The following is a 6,823-nucleotide window of genomic DNA, read 5'->3' as shown; positions in this document are numbered from 1 at the left end:
ACAATATCAAGAGGGACACAGTGTTATGTATAGGAATATCTTCAAAATATTTATTATTTATATATTTTAGCTTTTTAAAAATTTTATGTTGCAAATTCTCTTTCTACTTCAGGCCTCTCTCCCACTCACTAAGAAGGCAAAAAATATGATGTCAATTCATATATTTGAAATCATAAAAAACATAGTGATATCACCAAGAAAGCAAGAAAAATAGAGAAAGGTGAGAAAATTATCTTAAATTTGCCCTCATAGTTCATTAGTATGCTCTCAGGAGATGGATAACATTTTTCATTATCAGTCCTTTGGAATTGTTTTGGATCATTGTATTGACCAGAGTAGATAATCTTTTACCATTGATCATCATTACAATATTGCTTTTACCGTATACAACGATCTCTTGGTTCTGCTCACTTCAATTTGTATCAGTTCATATAGATCTTCCCTTGTTTTCCTAAGCCACCGCCATCACTTCTTTAGACATAACAGTACTCCATTACAATCCTATGCCACAATTTGTTCAGTCATTCCTCAATTGATGGGTATCCTCTCAAATTCCCATTCTTTGCTACCACAAAAAGCATTGCTATAAACATTTTTGTACTTATAAGTCCTTTTCCATTTTCTTTGATCTCTTTGGGATATAGATTTAGTAGTGGCATTTCTAGGTCAAAGGGTATGCACAATTTTATACCCTTTAGGTATAGTTCTCCAGAATTAATACAATCAGAATAGAATCTAGAATAACTCTTCTCTAGAATGATTGCCACCAATAGTCCATTAGTGTCCATATTTTCCCTCATCCCTTTCAGCTTTTATTGTTTCTGATAGGTATAAGGTTCTACCTCAGAGTTATTTCAATTTTAATTTTTCTAATTAATAGTGATTTTGAGCATTTTTCATATGACTATACATAACTTTGATTTCTTCATCTGAAAACTGTCCATTCATATCACTTGATAATTTATCAGTTGAGTAATAGCTCCTAATTTTATAAAATTTGACTTATTTACCTATATATTTGTATATAGGTAAATTTGTATCTTGTATCATTTCATTTCAAGGTTCTCTTTATCAAAATGTAGTTTCCTTTATTATCTCTTTTAATTGGGCCTATTTTTGCTTTGTCTTCAATCAAAATTTAATCACGACCCCTGCCTTAATTACTTCAGCTAAAGCATAATAGATTCTGTTCAGCCCATTATTTTAACTCTGTGTTTCTGTTTTAAGTTTGTCTCTTGTAAACAACATATTTTTTGGATTATAGTTTCTAATCCATCTTGCTATCTACTTGAATTTTATGGATGAGCTTATTCCATTCACAGTTACTGTTTATTTACCTCTATCCCATTTTCTTCTGTTTATCCTTTCTCTCTGTCTCTCTCTGTCTCTCTCTGTCTCTCTCTCTCTCTCTCTTTCTCTCTCTCTCTGTCTGTCTCTCTATGTCTCTCTCTCTCTCTCTCTCTCTCTCTCTCTCTCTCTGTCTCTCTCTTTCTCTCTCCTGTTTTGCCTGAGACACTAATGCGCTTTTAGGGGAATTGTGAATTCATCCAACTATTCTGGAAAGCAATTTGGAACTATGCTCAAAAAGCTATCCAACTGTGCATACCCTTTGATCGAGCAATACCACTGATAGATCTGTGTCCCAAAGAGATAAAAAAGGGAGGGAGAGGATAGACCTATTTGTACACAAATATTCACAGCAGCTCTTTTTGGGGTGGCTAAGAATTGGAAATTGAGGTGATGCCCATCAGTTGGGTGATGTATGAACAAGTTATGGTGTATGATTATAATGGAATATTATTGTGCTGTAAGAAATGACAAGTGGAATAATTTCAGAAAACCTAGAAAGACATACATGAACTTTTGCAAAGTGAAGGGAGCAGAACCAAGAAAACGTTGTACATAGTAACAGCAATATTATGTGGTGAACAACTGTGAATGATGCAGCTATTATCAGCAATGCAATGAACCAAGATAATCCCTAAGGACTCATGATGAAAAATGTTATCTGCCTCTGAATACAGAAGGAAACATACTATTTTTCTTTCTTCCTTTCTTTTCTTTTCCTTCCTTCCTTCCCTCCTTCCTTCCTTCTTTCCTTTCTCCCTCCTTCCTTCCCTCCCTTCGAGGGAAGGATAGAATTTGGAACTTAAGAAAAAAAACAAACATTAAAAATTATTTTTACATGTATTTTGGGGGAAACAAAATAGTATTTAATTTTTAAGTCAGTTTTCCTTATGACAACTCCTTCCTTTAATCTGCCCTTTTTCATCCCCCCTCCATTTCGTTTCTCCCCTCCTCCTTTTTCCCTATTGGGTAAGATAAATTTTTATACTCAATTCTGTGTGTGTGTGTGTGTGTGTGTGTGTGTGTGTATACTTCCCTCTTTGAACCAATTCTGATTACTGAGGCTCAAGCATTATCCGCTACCCCTCCATTTCCCTCTTCATTGTGAAAGCTATTCTTTGCGTGCCTTTTTTATGTGAGAAAACATTTTCACCATTTTGCCTCTCCATTTACCTTCTCCCAGTACATTCCTCTTTTGTTCCCCTTCAATTCTTTGATATCATCCCAACATAATTGAATCACATGCATGCCTTCTGTCTATATAGGATCATTCTAACTTCCCCAATATTTTTTCTTAAAAGTTCTTAGGAGTTATATGTATCATCTTCCCGTATAGGAATGTAAACAGTTTGTCTTTATTGAGTCCCTTATGATTTCTCTTTCATATTTACCTTTTAATGATTCTCTGGAGTCTTGTATTTGAAAGTCAAATTTTCTATTCAGCTCTGGTCATTTTATCAGGAATGTTTGAAAGTCCTCTCATTAAATAACCATTTCTGCACTGAAGGATTACATTCAGTTTTGCTTGGTAGGTTATTCTTGGTTGTAGTCTTAGCTCCTTTTTCTTACAGAATATCATTCTAAGCCTTCTTCTCTTTTTGTTTTGTTTTGTTTTGTTTTCGGAGCGGGGAGGCAGGGCAATTGGGGTTAGGTGACTTGCTGAAAGTCACACAGCTAGTGTGTCAAGTGTCTGAGGCTGGATTTGAACTTAGGTCCTCCTGACTCCAGGGCCAATGCTCTACTCACTACGCCATGTAGCTGCTCCCCCTTCTCTTTTAAAGTAGAAGATGCTAACTTTTGTGTGATCCTGACTGTCACTCCAAATATTTGAATTGTTTCTTTCTGGCTGCTTGTAATATTTTCTCCTTGACCTGGGAGCTCTGGAATTTGGCTATGATATTCCTGGGAGTTTTCATTTTGGGACCTCCTTCAAGAAGTAATCGCTAGATTCTTTTGATTTCCTATTTGCCCTCTGGATCTAAGATATCAGGGCAGTTTGCTCATAATTTCTTGAACTCTGATGTCTAGGCTCTTTAAAAAATGATGGTTTTCAGGTGGCTCTGTAATTCTTAAATTCTCTTTCCTTGCTCTGTTTTCCAGGGCAGTTGTTTTATGAATGAGATATTTTACATTTTTTTCTATTTATTTTATTTACTTTGTTTCTTGATATTGCACTGAGTCATTGGCTTTCACTTTCCCAAATTTAATTTTTGAGGAAGTGTTTTCTTCAGTGAGCTTTTATACTTCTTTTGTATTTAACCAGTTCTGCTTTTTAAAGAGTTCTTTTTTAATGAATTTTTGTACTGCCTTTTTATTTTCTATTTGGTGTATTCTGCTTAAGGAGTTCTTTTCTTCAGTATTTTTTGTGCCTCTTTTACCAAGCTGTTAATTCTCTTTTCATACTTTTCTTGTATCACTCTCATTTATTTTCCCCATTTTCCTCTACCACTCTTATCTCTTTAACTCTTCTAGAAAATTCTTATTGTGCTTGTGTTCAATTAGTAGTTTTTGAAGTTTTTTTTTTTAACTATTCCAAATATTTTAATAAGAGTTCTCTGGAAGGCATTTAAAATACCGGTTCATTCAGATAAACTCCATTGGTGAGAGATAATACAGAACGCAGGTAGCCACAGAGCTGAGGAATTTTCTTGATTTGGGGCAGGATCTGAGAGTCCACTGTTTTCTGATCAGCCTTGCACTGCTCTGTAATCCCGTATTTCTCTTTTTCTGTGACAAAAGTCTCTCCTTCTTGGTGTCTAGATTTATGGAGCCTCTTCTTCTTGAAGTGAGCATCAGTAAAATGATTTGGACTTTTCACACCTGAAAGGTTAACCCTGGTAGAGGTGGCAATGACAAATTTCTGATGGGTCCTTCTCAGAGGAACACGGTTGATGGTCAGAGGTCCAGTCACCAGTAGCAAGCCACTAGCCAGCTGCTTCAGGAAAACCACTCGCTTGCCCCTGTGGTGGCCAGTGAGCATGATCAGAATGGTGCCTGGCTTGATGCTAGCTCAAAGTCTCCTCACATGTTGGCTGAAGGGCTTTTCGCCATGACTTAGCAGCTTTCTAGGCACATCCTTAGTAGGCTAATACTGAGGCATTTTGCGAATCTTTACCACGGCGGGTTCCTCCATTCTTATCACCACCAACTGGCTTTGAGATAGTAGCAGGCACCTTCTCTTTCTTTTTCCTTTCAATCTGGGTTTTTGGTGCAGCATATTTCCACTTGTGCATGGCTCTCCGGGAATACATTGCAGACCTGGAGTATCTACCAATCCCTCGGGCCAGGACTGGGTTCCGACTGCAATGCTTTCGAGGCTTTTTCATCACCTTTTCAGCCACATCATCCTTTTTTCCTCTTTTTTTTCCTTTTTGACCTTCTTTTCCTTTGGTTCCTTTGGGGGCTTTTTGTCGGCCATCTTGAGAGAAGGGAAAAGGAAGTTGTTTTTTTTTTTTTTTTTTAATAGCTGTTTTCACATTGTTGTCCTCTTCTGACTTTGTGCCTTGGTCTTCCCTGCTACAAGGTAGGTTTTTTTATGGTGAAGTTGTTTTTGTTGTCTTGTTCCCCCCTTTTTTCCAGCCTATTCCTTGACTTTGAATTTTATGTCAAGGTTGGTTCTGTTTGCCTGTTACCTTGAGCCTCTATTCTGCCATAACTTCCCCATTGTTAGCTGCCAACGATTAGGACCTCAGTTCCATCTAACCAATTGACATCACCTAGCTTTTACAAAGGGATATTTAATTTGAATATATAGCAAGAATAGAAGTACCAACATTACCCTTCTTCCATTTGCCCCTCAGGAGCACATTATCCTTTATAACACCTTGATCTCTCAGAAGTATATGCTCAGACTTAATGCAGTTTCTACGTAGCATTGACTCTCTGACCTCTCATATACTCACTTCCTAAACCTCATATTTCAACCTGAACACTAATTAAGCAGTCCATCTAGCTAATACAACCGACTTACTGTGACTACATGCTATTGTCTTCTTATCTCCTAGAGAGAAGAGCCTCTATAAGCACCTTCTATATGATCTTAATTACACTGGGCTTCTAAGAGATTTGAGTTTTTTTTTTCTAAAGAGTCTGGCTACTGGGAGAATGACATTCAGGAGGTTGTGTGTGTGTGTGTGTGTGTGTGTGTGTGATCTCACAGTTGTAATGACCTTGAATTACCATGGCTTCTCTGTAACAGAGAATATGTAATGAGCTTTTACTAACCTATGCAATATACAAAAACACAAAAGCTTCCCTACTAGTTATTAGTGTCTTTCCCTTCAGAATCTTTTCTCTGTCAATATGTTTTCAAAAATGATCCAGGCTGCCCCTATACCAGGAATATTCTCATTCTTTATCTCTGTCTCTTGAAGTTCCTAGCCCTTTCAAGATTCATCTCAAGTACCACCTTCCACCTCCAATAACATGTAGGACCAAAAAGTAAATCCCAGTGTTCAAATGTTCCTTAGCCATACTGGGCAGCAGGCACAACATATATAAGTGGTGGCTACTTTCTGGAAATCTAGGCTCCCAGTGTTAGACTAGAAGGAGTTGATTATTCTGTATTCACTCACCCACCCCAAATGACTTGGGTTGCTACTGTTCTCTTCTTTGCACTCTGAATGGGAATCAGTTAAACTTTTTGAGGATTTCCTCAGTCATCTACACGTCATACTCTCAACAAAGCAGGATCAACTTCTGGGAAATCAAGGAATAAAGTCAGCCTAGCAGCATTGAGCTATACTTTACCTCACCAGTGTTGCTGGGGATGAGTAAAGTTGTCATCCATTGTGATCATGGCTACATTTGGCTACATCATGGCTATCTGGATACATTTCACTCTATTCCCTCTCCCCTATTCTATGTTCCAAAGAAATTCACTTCTTACCTTCCACATGGAACATCCCATTTCCTCTCTCCATGTCTTTGTACAGGCCACCAGGAATATCCTCATTCTTCACCTCTATCTCTTGAAATTCCCAGTCCAGGGGTGGGGAACCTGAGACCTAGAGGGCCACTAGTCCCTTCAAGGTTCAGCTCAAGTACAACCTTCTAAACAAGGCCATTCTGTTTTTCTCAATTATTTCTCTTTCCCTACTAAAGAAATATGTTTACATTTACTTTTTATAGTTTTCATTTGGGATTTATTTTCCTGTGAACATTCTGTTCTACTTATTAGAATGTCAGTCAATCAACAATACTTTTTTAATGCTCAGAATGTACCAGGAACTGTTCTAAGTTTTAAGGATACAAAATAACACAAGCTCTTTGAGATTAGGAGCAACTTTATAACTCCTGGCCTTAGATCAGTGCCTGACATATATCAGGAACTTAAGAATTTTTTTTAATTGAATCGAATCGGTGTATGACAGGTATTTCCTCTAGTGGCACAGGTCACAAGTCATTTGTACCTTTTATCTCAAATTAGGTCCATGTCCTTCCATAAATCCTCTCTGGAATATCTATCAAAAGTGCC

At 37.3% G+C, this 6,823-nt stretch overlaps 1 pseudogene; it reads right to left on the bottom strand.

The window, feature by feature from the left end:
* Positions 1–3,913: 3,913 nt before the first annotated feature.
* Positions 3,914–6,301, bottom strand: LOC118847378 (annotated as a pseudogene).
* Between the last annotated feature and the right edge of the window lie 522 nt (positions 6,302–6,823).

This window comes from Trichosurus vulpecula, chromosome 4, assembly GCF_011100635.1.
Source record: "Trichosurus vulpecula isolate mTriVul1 chromosome 4, mTriVul1.pri, whole genome shotgun sequence".
Classification (NCBI taxonomy): Eukaryota; Metazoa; Chordata; class Mammalia; order Diprotodontia; family Phalangeridae; genus Trichosurus; species Trichosurus vulpecula.
This window is presented reverse-complemented; position numbering and strand designations above follow the sequence as displayed.